This window comes from Pelobates fuscus, chromosome 5, assembly GCF_036172605.1.
Source record: "Pelobates fuscus isolate aPelFus1 chromosome 5, aPelFus1.pri, whole genome shotgun sequence".
Lineage (NCBI taxonomy): Eukaryota > Metazoa > Chordata > Amphibia > Anura > Pelobatidae > Pelobates > Pelobates fuscus.
Window position 1 is genome coordinate 146,777,513 of NC_086321.1, and position 20,861 is coordinate 146,798,373.

At 41.3% G+C, this 20,861-nt stretch overlaps 1 protein-coding gene across 7 annotated transcripts in view; it reads left to right on the top strand.

The window, feature by feature from the left end:
- ARVCF (ARVCF delta catenin family member) overlaps positions 1-20,861 on the top strand; it is a 736,316-nt gene that overhangs the window by 412,031 nt on the left and 303,424 nt on the right. For all 7 annotated transcript variants that reach the window (XM_063454427.1, XM_063454432.1, XM_063454430.1 and 4 more), the window contains one exon: positions 1,996-2,060. The gene's annotated coding sequence lies outside the window, so the exon portion shown is untranslated. The remainder of the gene's footprint in view (positions 1-1,995; positions 2,061-20,861) is intronic.

The window sequence follows — 20,861 nt, forward strand, 5'->3', positions numbered from 1 at the left end:
CAAACACACACTCACAGACAAAGATACATACACTCACAGACAAAGACACATACACACACTCACAGACACACACTTCCAGACACTCACAGACAAACACACACACACACTTCCAGACACACACACTTCCAGACACACACACTCACAGACAAACATACTAACAGCCACACTCACAGGCACACACACTCCCAAAGAAAGATACATACACTCACAGACACACACTCACAAACAAAGATACATACACTCACAGACAAAGACACATACACACACACACACAAACACACTCACAGACACACACACTCACAGACACACACACTCCTAGACACACACATACACTCCCAGATTCACACTCACAAACATACATTTTTACAAAATGCTTAACAAATGTCCACCCAGCCTCCCTACCTGGAGAGAAACATAGAAACATAGAATGTGACGGCAGATAAGAACCATTTGGCCCATCTAGTCTTCCCAATTTTCTATTGGGCTGGCGTGGACTTGTCCCTGGGGTCCAGTGGGGCTAAAGCCCGGCGGGCGGCTGTGGTGCCTGATACACGTGGTGAGGGAGCTGCTGGTCTGTCTCCTCTGCTCCCTCGCGGGCTGTCTATTAATGGCGGGAGCCGGAATATGATGTCATATTCCGGCTTCCGTAGACAGCGCGCGAGGGAGCAGAGGAGACAGACCAGCAGCTCCCTCGCCACGTGTATCAGGCACCACAGCCGCCTGCCGGGCTTTAGCCTCACTGACCCCATAACAGGGGGAACACGGGGACTCCTGCAGGAGCAACGGGAACGGCGTTCCCGCTGTAAAAAAAGTGCAGGAACGCCGTTCCCACGCGTTCCTGCAGGACTCGAGCCCTGAGTATGACCATTGTTTGTAAAGTCTATACAGATTTACTGTGGTTTTGGAAACCATCCTCAAAATTTACGCCTCACCAAAAGTTTACCTCTCTCTTACCTACTCTGTACCGATATGCAATATATCACCCACACTGCAAACTTAATATATGCACCTCCTACATATTATATGTGGAAAATACAGTACACACAGAGCCCCTAATATAAATCACCCACACAACAGATTAATCAATGGCAACCAATATGAACTCATGGTATACGTAATCCATGCTCTGTCTCTTCAGTATGGATATTCATGTTCTCAGTGTGCCAGTGATTTTCCTCGTGGGGTGTTGTAGTAGCTGTCTGGTGGGAATAAGAAAGTGTGCATTGCAAAGTGAAGTCAGGAAGCAAACTAGTCACTAGTTGTGAAACATGTACATTTTATGCCATTGTATATATTTGTGTTCTACATTGTAGTTGTTCTACATTCTACTGACTGCTCACAAATATTTTGTAGATAGCAGGTAGTTCATACCTTTCCGAGCGCACTTGATTAATTAGGACAATCCTTTCTTGCCTTACTGTCCTCAATTATGACACATACATGTGTGGATGCGTTATTGGACATAGCAGGTACTCAATATATTCAACTTTAAGTACATGCATGCTTCCTTAGGACTCTGCTCATACACAGCTGGCCACTTGGAAATCAGCTTGGCTTGCATGTCATGCTGTCATTTCAGTTGCATCTAAAACCCTCACATTGCACTTTTGCACCTCCTGAAGTGGAGCAGTATATGTTTCCTGCCTAGATAATCCTGGGGGGTGGAGGGACAGAAACCAATTTCTAGTTGCTATAGAGATGGTGTCCTGAGTTTGTCAAGATATGACATACACTAAGTATTTGTGTTTAATGTTTCTGCTCTCAAAATAATCATTGCAAACATCAATTTGGGTTAAAATGAGTTTTGAGGATGCTGAAGTACTCACATTCTGAGATTCACTACCGAAATTTACTTGCAGTTGGAACAGTTTATTATATCGAATGCCCATAACCGCAGACAGTTTAATTCCATGTATTTATATTTTTATAGTTTGATATGCATATTTCTCATATTAAGATGCAAACCTTCATTATTTTTTTTCTTTTGTCTGACAGTTATTGGTGGCTGCGATATGGAGATCTAAGGATTTTTAGTTTCTGAAGAACATAAATAAAATAAGGTATGTTACTTAATCCTCCTTAAAGATGTTCTATTTGTTTAAATCACATCATCCAGCATCTTCTAGTGCAGGTTACCGTGTAAGAGTTATTTTTTGGATTGTGTAAGTTCTATGTGAATGTTAAATAACTAAAGGAGTCCCAAAGCTAATGAGACTCCAAATCTGGTTTTATACAAAGTCTGCAAAGGACATTATGAAGGTATGTAACCAATCCAGAAATAAGCTTGGAGTTAAATTAGCAAAGTGTACTACAACCAGCAATAGTATCTAGTCCCAAGGTGTGCCAATGAAGAGTCAAATGATAAATACTTTATTGGTAAATTTAGATAAAAAGGCACTATACAACTGGGATAATTGCTAAGTGGCAGGGGGTATACTCATGATCCGAAGGTACTACAAGACTCTATAGTGTAGATCTTATACCTATTACCAAATCAGTTAATCAGCAATCCAATTGGAGAGTGTGAAAACTATATTCAGAAAATAGTGGGGCAGCAATCAGTTTATCAGTATAATAGACAGGGTCAGAAAAATAGCAGGTAAAGGCTTCTGTTAGCAAGAGCTCGTCAACCTCAACTATTAATATAACATATGGCACCTAGCAAAAAAGCTTAGGAATAATTTAACAAGAAAAAGGAGGAGAGACACTGGGTTAGTAAGACCCTATAATTCCTAATAACACCTTCAAGGGTGTTCTATGCTGTCCCTAGGAGCTAGAAATAGAATCCATCAGATTGCCCCTTGCCAATAAAATGAATAAAAAGAAAAAGAAAACTCCAAGCTACAAAATTCGAGTGAATAAAGGTGTTAAACACCTAGTGCTTGAAATGACAGCAAAGACGTGCGTTTCGGTGCGTGTTGTGGCACCTTTGTCAGGGAATGTTGTGAATGAGTGTATGTGAATGTTTTTCTTTATTTTTTTAAAATATTTCCAATAATTTTAACTTTGTACCTGATCTTTGATGTTTGGAAATATTTCAGTACAATTCAAAACAGATCAAGAATGCTACTTACCCTACTGGCCAGTGTTTGTCAAATTTTACCTGTGGATTTGGTCAACCCTAGACTAAATAGCAGCCTCACTAACCTTCTAACTTATCTTTTCCTTAATGACTAACTAAGTTTTATATATATATATATATATATATATATATATATATATATATATATATATATTTGGTTCCACAAAACCGAGCAGGAATAGCTTATTTAAAATGTTTTGCAGCATAAAATAGATATAGTAATCACTATCCTTGAAGAGCCCAAATAACACCTGTTCTATAATGCTGTTACTTGCTGTGTGAACTTCATTAATGTAAAAAAAAAAAAAAAAGATCATTGCGCACAATATTGATTTATAATTACAGATAGCATTCAAGAGAGGTAGCTTCTTTTTTTTTTTTTTTGCTGTACAAAGTCAATAGTATCCATTTATAAAGTTTCTGTAAACTGGCTCTGAAACCATAGTCACCCACTTGATTGTTAACAAATTAAATAGACCTCTACTCTGGCCCTGAAATTATTATATATCTATACACTGGCGTTAAAAGGTTTGTGGTCACTCAGAAATTCTGTCATATTCAATGAAAACGTACATTATATGAGTTTGAATAGTAAATGTAGTCATTGCCAAGGTTAGAATTAATGAATTTTTGGTGAAACATTAATTGTGTCCTTCAAACTTTGCTTTTAATCAAAGATTCGTGTGCAGCAATCACAGCCTTGCAGACCTTTGGCATTCTAGTTGTCAGTTTGTTGAGGTAATCTGAAGAGATTTTATCCCAGGCTTCCTGAAGAACCTCCCACAAGTTGGATTGGCTTGATGGGCACTACTTACTATAGGGTCAAGATGCTTCAACAACAGCTCATCTGAGGACTGCGTTGGCCACTCTATTAAAGACAGAATGTCACCTGACTGCTTCTTCCATAAATAGTTATTAACATATCTTGGAACTGTGCTTTGGGCCATTGTCCTGTTGTAGGTGGAAATTATCTCCAATCAAGTGCTGTCCACAGGATATGACATTACTTGAAAAATGGAGTGAGAACATTCCTTCTTCAAGGTTACTTTTACCCTGTAGAAATCTCCCACTTTACCACCATCAAAGCACCTCAGGACCATCATATTGCCTCCACCATACTTGACAGGTGGCACAAAGCACTCCTCCAGCTTCATTTAGTTTGCGTCTCACAAATATAATTTTTTGTAATCTGAACTCTTCAAACTTAGATTAGTCTGTCCATAACACTTTCTCCCAATGTTCCTCGGTCCAGTTTCTGTGTTATTTTGCCCATCTTAATCTTTTGTTTTTATTTCGCCAGTGTGAGACATGGCTTTTTTTTTCTTTTCTCCAGCGCAGCCTAGTAGACTTGCACAAAGTCGCCTCTTCACTGTTGACGATAGACGGGTACTATTGAATGAAGCTGAAGTTGAGAGCCTGTGAGACGTTTGTTTCTCAAACTAGACACGCTAATGTATATATGTCCTTATGCTCAATTGTGCACCGGGGCCCCTCACTCCTCTGTCTATTCTGGTTAGAGCCAGTTTGTGCTGTTCTGTGCAGGGAGTATTACACAGCATTGTATGAGATGTTCAGTTTCGTGGCAATTTCTCACATGGAATAGCCTTCATTTCTAGACCAGATTCTCAACTAGTTTAATGAAGGCCAGTTTTATTGCTTTTTTAATCAGTATAACAAATGTCAGTGGTGCAAAATAGGTTTCTAATGATCAATTAGCCTTTTCAAATGATCAACTTAGATAAGCAAACGCAACATGCCATTGGAACACAGGACCGATGATTGCTGCTAATGGGCCTCCTTACACCTGTAGATATTCCATTAAAAATCATCCGTTTCCTGCTAAAATAACAGTCTACACAGTATTTCTGATCAATTTGGTGCTATTTTAATGAACAGCAAACGTTTGAACCCTAGTGTGTGTGTGTGTATATATATATATATCATGGGCCATTAGTAGTGACTCTTTCCAAGTCACTTGGACCTTTTCCAGCATAAGATGGTTACTTATAGATCTGCTGAAAAAGAATATATATTTTTTATATACGCATATGCTCACCCACAGCTCATTTACCCAGTGCCTATAACTAGATGAGCACATTGAGGATCAGCCTGTTACACAAAAAGAAGTATTTCTTCATCCAGCTGCTGCTGAAACAAGCAGACCCAGCTGGTGATATAACTGATAACTGAAAGAGGGGATATGAAGTATGACTGATTTAATGCATTTCTGGACCAGAACAGCTGTATTTGTTATGCTGTTACAGATATTTCTGCTATTCTGCCAGTGAGTGCTGATTTGCGGAATGACAAGCTATTCATTAGGCTGCATGCTTTCTGATCCAAAACGTGCCATTAAAATTATTTTATGTCTTATGGCAGCACTGAGGTGTTGGCAGTGAATTGTGTTTAAAGGGGAACTCTAATCACTCTAACCATTCCAGCTCAAGTTGTAATGGTTAGGGTTCTAAGAGTTTGTGGGTGCCACTCACCTGTATCTTGTCAAACATGCTTTATGACAAAAACTGGGGCTTACCTGGCTACTATAACCCAGCCCTTTGCCTGCTGCATGGCTAATTTAGTGTTAAGTGTCTGCATTAGCCTGTCCAACCTTAAGTGAGAATGATAAGAACGCTGCATGCAGCATAAAGCATCCGTCATGCAAGTGTACATAGAGCCTACTGTCTCTTGGATTCCACAGGCATCCAAGTATACACAGATTTATTCAAGAAACTCTGGAATTGTTTGGAATTTCAATTGTAAGTCACAATGATGAGCTGAAAAATTGATGAGTTAAATGATTTTTCCAAGCTGCCTATTTTAATGAACAACTTCTATTCAGAGTGATTACAATATTACACCCAATGAGTCCTCTGACCTATATCAAGCAGAACTGATGTGAGATTTGTACTTCATTTATTTATTCTTTGTTACTTCTGTAGCTTGTGGGCATTGCCTAATTCTGGGGGGTTTCCTAATAAGAAGACTCAGGTGTAGTGTAAGAAAGCCTGCCACTATCCCAACTCATTTTACTGTGAAGACAGTTGTGCCTTAATAATACTCCTGTTTTTGGCGTGTTACTTTTAGCCTAACGGGTTCACATTAGTCCATTAAAAAATACAGCATATACACAAGTGAATCAGCATGTGCGTTTTAAAGAAAATATGTTGGTATATCCTGCTATAATTGCACTCTCTGTCCGTCTGCAAGTATCCTATGTCCACAATCAAACGGAAAGCATCCTTAAATTCACTAGCATGCTACATTCATTTGCTTTGGTACAAGTCAAGTATTTGTTTTATGTCGAGGCACAATAATCACATAAGTGGGTATTCCTGACAGACCTGCTTGATTAAAGAGTACTTGTCAGGTTTTGATGAAGATACATTCTTTGCAGTCTCTTTTATTTTAGTATGATAGGTATACTTGGCTCTAGATGGCTCAACCAACCTCTATTTAGGTGAGTCATCACTCACTGATTCCACAATTGCATGGTTTGACCGAGACATTTTGTGGACATGAAAACAAGAAAGATCGGGGTGGGCGAAGCTTGCCTGCTGGTCAGATCAGACGTGTTTTGTCTGAGATCTTACATCTGACGCTGAATATCGGGGCTACCAGCGGGATACACGATTATTCAGACCTGAAACTATGCTCACCATGCTAAGCTGCCGACGGTGTACACGGGGATACCTCTCACGAGCCTGTGCGATATTGAATCACCCGGACTGAGGCTTGGGGCCTACCTGAGCTTGAGCTGAGGTGAGATGGCCGCTCACCCAGTTCTCTGACGGACGCACTGCTGTCCCCCCCCCCTCTGGACCGGCGGGGGTTATCTCAGTCCTCACTGGCGACCACTACTATCCACTATTGCCTTCCAGCACTCGCATTGACGGAGGTCCTAGACAGGGCCGGCTGCCCCAAGATGGTAGACACACTACCACCTCGTGCATAGCAACCTACCATTATCCTGCAGAGCACTTGTGAGCAAATCCTGCAGTGCCTGGCTGGGACTTTGGAAACATTCTTGGCCAAGTTAGCAGCTCACCTTGAATTGTCAGAGACTCCAGTTGAGGCAAGAATGTGGAGAAAGGAGAGGTGGGAGAAGAGCAGGCCATCCCTGGGCACTTCTTTCACACCAGCGTTGCGGTCTTCCACACTGGGCCTACCCGGGCTGAAGGTCAACAGGGATATATCCCCAGAGCATCCTCCACCGACGCGCAGTATCCAGCACCGCAGGCGGCGACAGCCCATCCGGAACCACCGACGTCCCCTGCAAGGGAAGAATTCGGCCTCCTATTCGAGCGCCCATGTTCGTGGTCCAAGGATGCAGGCCTTCATAACGGCCTGGGGCAATGGGAAGGTCTGGCTCGAACTCAGCCTCATGTATCTTACACATACTGTTAAGCATCTAGTCTTTCTAGTTACCCCACTGTTATTAAGCTTAACTTACTAATCATACATGTTTTACCTTTATACTTTTTCTTTGAACCTTATGCATGTCTTTCTATTCCCCACTACCAATCTCCTAGTTATTAAGGCATGCCAGTTACACTAAGCCTGTTCATATATTAAAAAAAATGTGCAATTAATCATGCCACTGTCCTGTCTATATATGTTTGTGTATGCTGTTGTGGCGCTTGATGATGATCTGTGCCCACCTGCAACAAAAATAATAAAAATAAATAAATAAAAACAAGAAAGACCAAGAAAAGGTTAATTTGTAACTCAAAGAAAGGTCTGAATAGAAACAGGACATATTCAAAGCAGTAGAATATATTCTGTTGAGATTAAGAGCCTACCTGCTACTTTCACCACTGTTGACCATCAGATTTTTATTCTTGCTTTCAAGTAACCTTGGTCTCCTTCTCTGGTGCCTCCTCCCCTCTACAACCACTCTCCTCTGGTGTTTCCAAAACTTCTGTGCTCATTGCCCCTTTGTTTTCAATTTGTTCTGCCTTTCCTAGTAAACTAATCAATTCCTTTGGAATCAAGCATCACTTTTATTCTGACATAACTCAGATCTATCTGTCTTCTCCTGATTCTCACATCATGTCTCCAGCTACCTCACTACCATTTCAAACTGGACGAGTGCTCTGCTTCTTAAACTCTTTCTCTCCAAAATAGAACATATTATTTTTCCTCTTTCAATGTCTACTGTTCCCATGCAGGTCGCCCTCCAAGTAAATGACATTACCGTCACCTGTACTCTGCATACTTGCTTACTTGGTGTTCACTTTATTTCCAGACTCTTCTTCACTCCACACTCAGCGATTCCTGTTGTTTCTATCTCAAAAACATAGCACGCGTCTGCCACTACTTAACACCAGATATAGCTACGATGTCAATTCATGCCAAAATTATCTTCTACTTTGACTGTTGCAACCGACAGTCTTAATCATGCACAGATGAGTCAATCAACAGGAAAAGTTGTTACACATTTCATCCATATTTCGTTTCACAATAGTGAGTCTGGGAGAAAGTCTTATGGAGCAGAGAATGCAGTCACACAGGAATGGGAAAATTTGGAGAAGTCTTGAAGTATGGAGGTGCAGATATGAGCAGAGGACAGATGCAGGTCTTTTGCAGAATGAAGTGACCTGGTTGTGACTTACATATTTATTAGCAAGGAAAAGTAGGTAGGCATAATGTTATGAAAAGCTTTAGAAGTAACCTCTAGGATTTAAAATTAAGCCAAAAATCTTAACGATAGCAAGTGTAAAGAGTGGCAGAGGGGGGGGGGGGGGGGTGTATGGGAGGTGTGAGCGGAAAGGCATATGAGTCTAGCTGAAACATACACTGTTATCCCCACATTTAAGTAACTTACTTCTCTGTCCTCCAACTGCACCAAATTATTTTCATAGAGCTCATTTCATTGTTGGATCGCCTAATTCATAATTCAATTTACTATGAATTATGAAATGCAATTTATCTTAAGATTTGTGTAACTATACACCCACTTAGACAATAAGCTCCTTTGAGCAGTGCTCTCGTGTCTTTCTCTCCCTGTATGTTCAACTTGTCTTTTTGCAGCTACTTGTTTGTTAGTCTACCTATTGCACAGTGCTGCAGAATATGTTGTCACTTTATAAATAACAATAATAAAACCCCATATATTTACTGCCTATGACTTTGTTCTCCATTCAGCATACTGATAACAATTTATGTGCTTATGGTCCAGGCATTGTGCAAATTGTTACATACTTGGAAATAAAACCCGGAGACACTTAAAAGTATTTATTTTATTTTTATACAGTGTGATGGTAGAAGTATTCCATTTGCTCAGATTTTATTTCTGAAGCCAAGTCACATAGATGGAAGCATTTTGCTCTTTCTGCCCAGCATATTCTTATTATATACGATCACTTATGAATTACACCGATCCTAGCAGTTCTGAGGTTGCATTGAATCATTCTGCTTCCTACATACTGGTAATGAATGCAGAAATAGATTCAAATTTATCGTCTCGTTAACAAATGCTCTTGTGCATGGGATGCACGCCAGCAAGTCAGAATACGTTTCTGCTTTCATTTCCAGTATTTTGGGCACAGAGTGATCCAAGGCCATTTCGAAATAGCAAAATTTATGTAAAAATTACAAATAGCAGAATAAAACTCAACCTTCCTGTGAAACCATGAAAGCAAAAAGTCAGATGTGAAGTGTGTCCTTAGGATATTACTATTAACCACTGAAATCAATTTTCTTTTTGTGTTCAGTTACTTCCATAATTGGCTTGCCTTTATTAATTTTTTAGTGTGTATATAGTCCTATAACAGGCGAGCATTTTTAAGAGTTTGTTTTAATTATCGTGTAGAAATATTCACCTGCCAGTTTATTATTATTTAGCTTATTTTACGCCATTTATTTATTTCGCTCTATGTTTAACCCCTTAAGGACACATGACGTGTGTGACACGTCATGATTCCCTTTTATTCCAGAAGTTTGGTCCTTAAGGGGTTAAAGGAACACTCTAGTGTTAGAAGTACAAATATGTATTCCTAACACTATAGTTCTGTAGTCATGGTTTAGGTATTCTGCTTACCTTTTCTCCCTCGCAGAGCCGGTCTTGCAGCTCTCGTTCCCCCCAGGAAGCTCCACCTCTTTGGCTTAGATCATCAAGATCGATTATCTTTCTCATAGGAAAGCATTGGGAGGGTAGAGCTCACATGCATGAAGAAAATGCTGCGTTTTCCTCTGCTATATCACTGAAGCAACTCTAGTGGCTGTCATATTGACAGCCACTAGTGGCATGTTAACCCTGTTGAGAAACCATTGCAGAATGCAGCGTTAAATAGCGGGCATATCGCACCCAGACCACTTCATCTCCCATAGTGTTCCTTTTAGAAGCTAAAAACAAAGCCCAGAGGAAGGACAGTAACGTTGTGGCATCAAAGTCAAACCAGCTATTCCCTTGTAGCTGCTATGGCTGGATCTGCCTATACTGCATTGACCTCAGCCACTCATTAGCCACCAGCGTGTCTGCAGCAGACATGGACAACCCTCTTCCTAAATCGTCTTTTTCAAAGTCAAGCCAAGAATACAGGGAATACACTCACACTGAACCTGGCAGCCTATGCTTCCCAAATAACATTTACAGGGCCCGTCTCCTACAATATGAATGCTATAATCTTGATTGGGCTTCACCCATTGATGTGATTTTGCTGTTTGGTGGTATTGCCCATGCCCGGTGACCTTGGGGACTATGTAAAGAGAAATAGCTGTCATTTCTCTGCAGGTGACAGTTCACTAGGATAAGACGCTCAGGCTTTTCATTCCACACATTCCATATCAAATGCTGGTCAAATGGTAGAACTTGAGAATCATTGTATTGGATGAGAAGCAAAGAAAGCGACCTGCAGGACAATCCGTGGTGGAGCGTATTCAAGAGGGCCCCTGAATCTTAGTAGAGTGCAAAACACTATTCCTTTAGTGTCCCTTTAAAACACAGCCTATAGTTAAAATTGAGTTATTTCAAATTGTCACACTTTTTTGTTTTTTAATAGGAACGTTATTGTGACAAGTATACAATTTGAAAGGTAAGCACACATAATGATATATAGAAGTATAACATTCATACTCAACAATTCCATTTTAACATTTTAAAGTTAATGTGTGTTTTTATCAAATTACTAGCAAATTAAACAGCAGTTTTGCAAACTGCCAAATCAGCTTTACTGAAAAGTTGCGTAATTAAAAAGTAAATAGTCTAGTAACTCACAGCCTCTAAAAATGTAGACTAAATTATAGTGTATTAAAAGTATTTGGAAGCTAATTCACCCTGTTTATGCTGAGAAAAAAATGACTGAAATATTTTAGATATTTAAAGTTAGCCATGTATTTTAAAATTAGTTATATATTTTATATTAAAAATAAAAAACAAAATGTTTTAACTTTTTATAAAAATTTGAATGCAAAATAATTTCATTCAAATTACAAATATATAAAGACAAAAGGAATAGTCATCTGACCAGGCTCATATTAGTTAATAGGGTACTACTAAAATTAGCCAGAACATTGTATACTATATATAGAGACATTCACACCCCATTAACAACAAATTGTGGCTCTATAATGATTAAGTGATTAAACGCAACTTGTCTCAAGTGGTTCCTCCAGGAATCATATTCAAATGGACAACCAATATCAGGTACAGACTACTTTAAGAGTAGTAGTAGTAGTAGGGAAGGTAAGCAAGGAAGGGAGGGATCACAAAACATACACAGACACACAAACACAAAACTAAGATAGTCCAACACACACACAGTTCAGCCACCACAGTCACACAGAAGACTCAACTGGCAAACAAGTAGGAAACCTTTTTGGAATGATTTAACTTCTTACTTGGGGTTTGCCAGGACCCACTCCTTCCAATAAAGCCTACAGGAGAGGATGAAGTTCTCTGTCTAAACTAAGCTTGGTGTTACAGGGCTTAGCTCAAGAGAACATTTGAAGGTCCTAAGCAGGAGCTTCTGGCTCTCCTTGTAACTAAGAAGAGGCATACTCAAGTAAGAATTCAGACCATTCTAAAACAGTCTAACAATCTCTGGTGGGATACCTGTAATCTTACAGATTGCCATTCCGCAGCTGCCATTTAATCTCTCAATCGTTCCCCATCCTGCAATTTTATCGTCCTAAACCTAGCCCTTCTTTTGGTTTTATGTTCCTAATTATTTCCCATCCTCCAATCTAATCTCTCTAATCCACCCTTAACCTGCAATTTAATATACCTTTTCTTTTATTCTTTTATAAAAGTTTATGTGGCTCAAACATTCTAGCCCACCCTGTTACCTAGTCTCCATAATCTCAACCAAGCCAGCATCGAAATCCAACCCACTTTGTCACCCAATCTACTCCACAAATTCCACCTTACATGCTAACCATTATTAAATGTTCACAAACCAACAGCACATGGAGAGACACAATTGTATTAAATAGCCAGGTGCAAACCATATAAACACTCCCTCAAATGTTTCAAATATCCAAATATCTATATAATATAGAATGCACACTATAACAATCTCAAAAAACTTAGCTTTATTATGTACAAAAAGTACCAAAGTTAAAACATACAAGAAAAATAATCACAATGACAGAAGCAAGGGCAAATACAATAATGTAATGGTAAAATACCAAAGAGATTCTTACAAGCCACAAGACAGAAACACGAGTCACCAAACCCCCCAACGTTTCGGCACCAACTGGCTGCCTTTATCAAGGGTACCATTGATCTGAAAATCAATATTTAAACATTTAGAGAAGGCAGCAAAAGAGGATGTTTATTTTGTGTGAGTTTTCCATGCAGAATAAGTGATTAAGTTTGAACTACAGTTTTGTTCCTGCAAAAGTCCTTTGGGGTAGAGAAATCTGGAATAGACATCCAATGAGTGTTAAGTGGTATTCTAGGAAGGAGGGGCATTTCTGTTATTAGATTGGTTGGTTGCAGGGTGTAGGTGTGTTTCATCCCGTCATTATGAATGCAGCAAAGATTTAAACAAAAAATAAGGTTGAAAGATTTAAATATATAATAAAATAACTTGCATTTCTGAGTGTCGCTAGCTCCTGATTCCGTATGCTTTTATTCCCTCTGAAAGCCATTAGTTTCCTTTCTGAGCAAAGACACCCAGGCTCCAACTTACAGGTTCATAAAGAACTTTAATAATAACTCTAACATGTCACAAAATCTTCCCTGGGCTGCTTCAAATTGCATCTCGTGAATAAACATCCTCTTCTGCTCTGTAAATTAGATAAGCCTAGGTATTGGAGGACATGCCTCAGATACAATGCAGCGGACCGGTATTAATGCACTTTTTTGTGTTTGCAGTCTGTGTGCTAACCTCAGCCTATTCTAAATTCACCAGAGGAAGCAGCTCTTTGTTTTCTCTATCTATATGCATGTACCGTCAACACAGATGTTAATATTTTTACTCTCTTCTTATCCAAGTCTGGTACTGCATTAAGAATTGTATTGGCTCTGGATAAACCTACAACAATTAAAGAGCACAGTACATTGTGTGATTTTCTGCTGATCTTGTTTTAGCTTGAATTCCTCAGGCATTCTCTTCTTTAACAAACAAGTGACATAGTGCCTTGTTTCTATGCAATTTTTAAAGTAAAAATAATTTTTAAAAAAAGCCTAATTTTCTATTTTTTCTCTTTCCTAGTAAATTATTGTCAACTGATGAAATTTTTAAATTCTAAAATTTATTTAAGAAAATGTGTTAATGGTAGAGCTTTTAAAACAGCTGTCATGTTTTCTGTTTTAATATAATGAAATAATTGATCATGCTTTGTCAATATAAACACTATAATCTCCAGAACCACTACAGCTTAAAGGGACACTATAGTCACCAGTGCAACTACATGTATTCCTGACCCTATAGTGTTAACACGACCATATAGCCCCCCTTGGCCCCTCATGCCTCCATAAATATAGTAAAAATCTTACTGTATTCAAGCCAGAAGCTGTAAATCTGCATGCTGTTAGACTCAGGAAAAACAAGCAGTCTGCTTACATGTGATAGCCTGATCCAATCACAGTGCTTCCCCATAGGATTGGCTGAGACTGACAAGGAGGCAGATCAGGGGCAGAGCCAGCATGATTCAAACACAGCCCTGGCCAATCTGCATCTCCTCATAGAGATTAATTGAATCAATGAATCTCTATGAGGAAAGTTCAGTGTCTGCATGCAGTGGGAGGAGAGGAAGCTCGTGTTATGCCTCCATCAACTCCAAAGTCCCTCTGGTTCACTCTGAGTGACTGCAACTGGAGGTGTTCCTAGCTTTCAATGTAAACACTGTATTTTCTCAGAAAATACAGTGTTTACATGAGAGAGGCTGCAGGGAGCTATAGTTCTCACCTGAACAACCTCATTAAGCTGAAGTTGTTCAGGGGACTATAGTGTCCCTTTAATGTAGTAGTTCTTGGGCATATGACCTGTTACTGCAATCTTAGCATTGGTGATTCTGCCGTTTCAGAGAATAGGCAGTGTTTACATTGCTGTGTCAGTCTCCCTCTAGTGGCTGCCACTCGGGCACTCTATTATGATGATGGTGATGATTATGATGATGATGATTATATGTTTCTATGTTTCTAGAGATGCACAGACTCAATGCACCTCTATGAGGAAAGGCTGATTGGCGTAGCGCAGTAATTTCCTGCTTATGCACACCAGCCTCTCAATGCTTCTTTTTTATTAACTCAGACAGGGAGGCTGCCAAGACTAAAAGGTAAAAATTAAAACATCACAAAGTGCTCTGTGTGTTGGGAAGGCGCTTAAAAGTGTATATCATTAATGACAGAGTTATCCCCTCTAGTGGGTATCTCTCTAACCAACGTCAAACCATGCAAAAATAGAAAAAGTTTTAGGAGAAAAAAAACAACTGCCTACCTATAGAGTGGATTAAATAGTGGTGTATGATTTAGACACCTTCCCCTATTTGGGATCCTGATTGATTCAAATACTGTACTGCAAATATGAGAAAGGGACAAATACTCTAAAGTGTGAAATCTTAAAACACAAAAAATATGGAGTTTAAAGATACTGGTTAAACTCACATGGAACGGAGCCTCAAATAAGAGGCTCACATTGTGTTCATAGTAGTGTACTAAGGTGACACAATCCTCCTTTTGGAGTATGTTGAGGAAAAAGCAGAGAGAAACAGAAGCAGAAGCTCCTCTTGTACCTCCCCAAATACCAAATAACTAATAATGCAAAACAGATGACTGCTCATCCATTATGGCCAATCAGATGCACAAGTTTGGGTGTGTGTGTTTGTCTCAGCTGATGCTCGTTGTGCGTTGTATCCAACACAGAAATGATGCAGCGTACTAAGCCTCATTTCTTCCTTCTGTGGTTCCGCCATGTTTATTATGGGCAAGGGCCAGTCCTCTTAAACCGGAAGTGATGCAGCACAGCATTGTGCATGCGTTGATTCTGTATCGTCCATCAGTGCCATTATTGCAGTGGGAAAGAGGTTACCTCTTATGGGCAAATGACTTATGAGTGGTCTTTGCTATAATGTGGAAACTAGTATTACAGCATCTCACACTTTGAGCCATCTCTCTCTTTTCTGTCAAACTGCTTTAGAGCTTAAAATGCTCCCTGGTGGCCCATGGTTCGTGCGCCTGTTCGGTTCTCGAACAGAATAGAGTAAGGGCACGAACAAAGTCTTTTATGAGCCTTCCCTGCAGGGCCAGGGCCGGACTGGGCATTAAAAGCAACCCTGGAAAAAATTTTTTACCAGCCCCATATTGCGTCGCGCCAGCATAGTGTGCAGATACAGAGTTAGAAAAGAGAACTTAAAATTAAAAATTATTACTCCAACGTAAAAAAAAAGCACTCATATGCTTCAAAATAAACAAAAGTGCTGATTTATTTTAAGCAGATGTGCCTTTGCATGCAATCAATGTTTCAGTCCAACTACCATGACATATTAAGGAAAGCTTGGTAATGGGACTGAAATGGTGAATGTATGTTGGGCACAACTGTAAAAAATTGACGTTATCTTGTTTACTTTGAAGTCCTGTGGGTGCGCTCTTCACTTTAAATATGTTATTGTGCTGGAGTATGCACCTACCTAGCAACAAGACTGGGCCAATATCTGCTCATTACATATGGTACATATTAATGACATTTCTCTGTGTATTATGCATATATAAATGTACATTAATATATGTGTAAATATAATAGACATAATTATATATATATATATATATATATATATATATATATAATTAACTAATACACACATTAATATACATGTCATATACCAGTGGAGGATCCAGAGCCTGATCCCGGGAGGGGCAGTTGTAGATTATTTAAAGAAAAAATCCATGCACAATAACCACTACTGCTCTGTGTAGTGGTTATTGTGCAAGGAGTGCCGGGACCCCCTCACAGAGTAGGTAGTCAAACCGTTTAAGAACCTGGGGTTTGCTGGGATATGGGGCTGTAGTAGGGTATAGGAGCAGTGGTACAATGTGTGAGGGGTGCAGTGTGTGTGAAAGGTTCAGTGTATGTGTGTGGGGGGCAGGGCCGGCCTTAGGGGTGTGCGAGCTGTGCTGCCGCACAGGGCGCCATGGTGCAGGGGGTGCCCTGCGGCCGCATAGCTCACACGGCATGTCTGTTAGCCGCAATGCTAACAAGACATTTGCCTTGGGCGGCATTTTCCAGGGGGCGGCAAAAAAAGCCGCCCCCAAATGCCCAAGGCAAATGCCTTGTTAGCCTTGCGGCTAACAGACATGCCGGGCTGCTGGGCGGGCGGGCGGCGCTGGCGGGCGGCTGGCGAGGGAGCACTTCCTCTGAGCTGTATGCTCAGCTCCCTCGCGCGCCGCAGAGTGAGGCTGGGAGCCGGAATATGACGTCATATTCCGGCTCCCAGCCTCACTCTGCGGCGCGCGAGGGAGCTGAGCAAACAGCTCAGAGGAAGTGCTCCCTCGCCAGCCGCCCGCCAGCGCCGCCCGCACGCCCAGCCCAGCAGCCACTGGACCACCAGGGAGGAAGAGACCCCCCCAGCATTCCCAAAGGTAAGGAGGCTGGGGGGGTGTCTAAATAAACTTAAAAAAATGTGTTAATGTGGGTGAGTGTGTGTGTGTCTGTTAGTGTGTGTGTGTGTGTGTATGTTAGTGTGTGTCTGTGTCTGTTAGTGTGTGTGTATGTTAGTGTGTCTGTGTCTGTTAGTGTGTGTGTATGTTAGTGTGTGTCTGTGTCTGTTAGTGTGTGTCTGTGTATGTTAGTGTGTGTCTGTGTCTGTTAGTGTGTGTCTGTGTATGTTAGTGTGTGTCTGTGTCTGTTAGTGTGTGTCTGTGTGTGTGTATGTTAGTGTGTGTGTGTGTATGTTAGTGTGTGTCTGTGTCTGTTAGTGTGTGTGTATGTTAGTGTGTGTCTGTGTCTGTTAGTGTGTGTCTGTGAGTGTGTTTGTCTGTTAGTGAGTGTGTGTGTGTCTGACTGTGTGTGTGTGTGGCTGTCTGCTTGTGTGTGTGTCTGTTTGCCTGTGTGTGTGTGTGTGTGTGTGAGAGACTGTCTGCGCGTGTGTGAGACTGTCTGTGCGTGTGTGTGTGGGACTGTCTGCGTGTGTGTGTGACAGGGTGTGTGGGAAGGGGTAAGGAGTGGGGGAGGGGGGGGACGGGAAGGGGGGCGCTGTGAAGATTTTTTGCACAGGGCGCCCAAATGCCTAAGGCCGGCCCTGGTGGGGGGTGTAGTGTGTGAATGCGTTGCGTGTGTGGGGAAATGTGTGTATGGGGGGCTGTGAATGTGTGTGTGTGTGTGTGTATGGAGGCAGTGTGTGTATGAAGCAATGTGTGAATGTGTATGGTGTGTGTGGGGGCAGTGTGTGTATGGGGGGCAGCGTGTGAATGTGTATGGTGTGTGTGTTAGGGCAGTGTGTGTGGGGGGGGCAGTGTGTGAATGTGTATGGTGTGTGTGTGGGGGCAGTGTGTCTATGGGGCTAGAGTTCACTCTCAACACTGCGACCACCAGGAATTCGTGGTGAGAGTGAACTCTAGCCCATAGCTCTAGGGCTAGAGTTCACTCTCGTGAGAGCCGGAGCATTGCCATGGTAACCGCGGCAACGCTTTGTGCTCGTGCGAGAAGGCCGCAGAGGAGCTGCAGGCTGACCTCCCGGGTCTTCTCTCCCTCCCTCCCCTGCCGGCTGCCCGCACGGTGCCTGTGGAAGGGGGAGGGAGATTGTCTGGCAGGGGAGGGGGGGGTTCCCCTCTCCTTCCCAGTCTCTCTCCTTTCTCCCTCTGTCTCTCTCTTCCCCTCTGTCTCTTTCTCCACCCTTTCCCTTTGTCTCTCTTCCTCTCTGTCTCTCTCTCCCCCTGTCTCTTTTTCCTCCCTCCACCATCTCTCTATCCCCCCTCTGTCTCTTTCCCCCATCCTTTCCCTGTGTCCCTCTGTTTTATTTCCCCCCTCCCCTTGTGTCTCTTTATTTACGCCCTCCCCTTGTGTCTCTTTATTTCCCCCCTCATCTTGTGTCTCTTTATTTCCCCCCTCACCTTGTGTCTCTTTATTTCCCCCCTCCCCTTGTGTCTCTTTATTTCCCCCCTCCCCTTGAGTCTCTTTATTTCCCCCCTCCCCTTGAGTCTCTTTATTTCCCCCCTCCCCTTGTGTCTCTTTATTTCCTCCCTCCCCTTGAGTCTCTTTATTTCCCCCCCTCCGCTTGAGTCTCTTTATTCCCCCCCTCCCCCTCCCATTTACCTGAGTAGTGAGTGGGGCTGGGGCCGGCCGCATTCCGCGCTGGAGCCGCCGGACCGGGTGGCAGCCTCGCCGGTCCGGCGGCACTCCTTTCACTAATGCAGACTCGCTGAAGGCTGATGGAGGAGGGAGGAGCGTGTCTCTGTACCATGCTCCCTCGCGTTTCCTGTGCTGGGAATTGTGGGAACCGCGAGGGAGCATGGTACAGAGACATGCTCCTCCCTCCTCCCTAGGCACCATAATCACATCATCTCATGTGCCTATGTATTCTGAATCCCCCTAGTGCTATCTCACTATTCAATGTTAAACCATTTTTGAGCTTTTTAATACAGACGTATGGTCCCCAGACACCTGAGGGCGACTCTTCTCTGTTGCTCATGCTAATGCTTCTGCATTAACAAGAGAAGTAATGGCTAGCAGTGATATAGTTAGAGCATCAGTTGACCGCTGCTAGCCTATCACAACATTGCTGTTATTAGTTGGTATGGATAATCTGGAGTTTAACTCAACCTTAGCCTTGCCTTCCGTGGGACTGGGTTGCCTGCAGCCGCTAAGGGTTACACTGTTCGAACTTGGATTAACGTTGACCATGGGATGGTCCCATGAGACTCCAGTCACCATACCCACATCTGTCACATCTGTGTCCCTTTAAGCAAGTCTGGAATCTTTATAAAAGTGTAGAGTTGGTGACCTTAATATGTGATAATCTTGTCCTGTGCTCATTAATGCTGGGAACTGCATCCAATCCCCAAGAGCGCCTAGATTTGGCTGCTAGTCCATCAAATGCTATATGTATTTGAAATCTGGATTTCTTTCTACTTCATTGTTGTACTCGTTATAAATTAGTAGTAGTATGCAATGTTTTAATTTTTATGTTATGTTAAACACACTCACATTGCTGCGGGAAACAAAATAGATGTTAAGAAGGTGTACATGTTAGCTTGATTTTTAGAAGTGAGCGTATGACTTGTGTTATAAAGTGGCAGCATTCTCTGTCATTCTGTGTCTATTTTTGACATTTGCACAAGCACATGGAGGGTTTGGGATCTATTTTAAGTAACTAAGATATATCTAGTTTTAAAAAGGTCCAGAGGTCAGTGATTCCAATCATAGTAATGTGAAATGTCACTAGAAGGAAGGAAGTTGCTGCAAAGCAATATGTTAACTCTTTACCACATCATCCATTGTAACCTTTGCCAGTGTATGCTGCCTAGTTAACTAATCCTTGTTAGGCTTTATCTTCACATTGCAACCTGCATGCTACTACCAAGTATAACTTACATTACATGGGTCCATGTGGGTGGAATAAAATGTCAGGTTCACCATGGTCCATCCCACTGAGGCTTGGACAGGCATTATAGGAGTGAGAATGCATATACTGACTGGCTGCTGCTGGTAGTCTGACCACTGTGCAGGCCCTGGGCAGACCATGGCAAGGAAAGCTTGCCTGACTGAAGCTTGTTGTAGGTTCTGTGATAAGCATTCTATATTGTAGAATATTTGAACCAGCTTCATGAAATATTACATTGAGCAGAGCAGAGTAGCAGCACAGGCCGACCATCCACACAGTAATGACTGGCAACTGTAGGATGGAGTGGGAGATAATTTATTGCTGTCTGTCCTGTTCACTTAGTTGGAGACACTCTGTATGTCAGGGAAAGCTTTGACCATATATATATGTTTTGGTGGTGCAGTTATTATATATGTATTTTTTAAGAGAGAAAAAAAAAAAGAACAACTTAGAATGTCTTTGCCTTTTTATATTTATAAATTTGTAGTTTCTCATAATTTTTTTAAATTTTTTTTACCAAAGGTGCAAGAAATTAATATTAAAACATATACAGTACATTTCAGTTAGTCTACTGGATTTATTTTGCTGCTTCTTATTGAAAAGTCACTATTTTACAAGCAATGGTTAGATCACCAACCCTATAGAATGTTTTGGTTTTACATTTTTATTTATTTATTTATTTTTTCAATTTGACAATTTTTATTGTTTTTTTCATAGCAAGTTCACAGTCCATACATACATTTCACATAGGCATTAGTAGTTACCCATTGTGTTGGCATCAAGCCAAACAGATCAG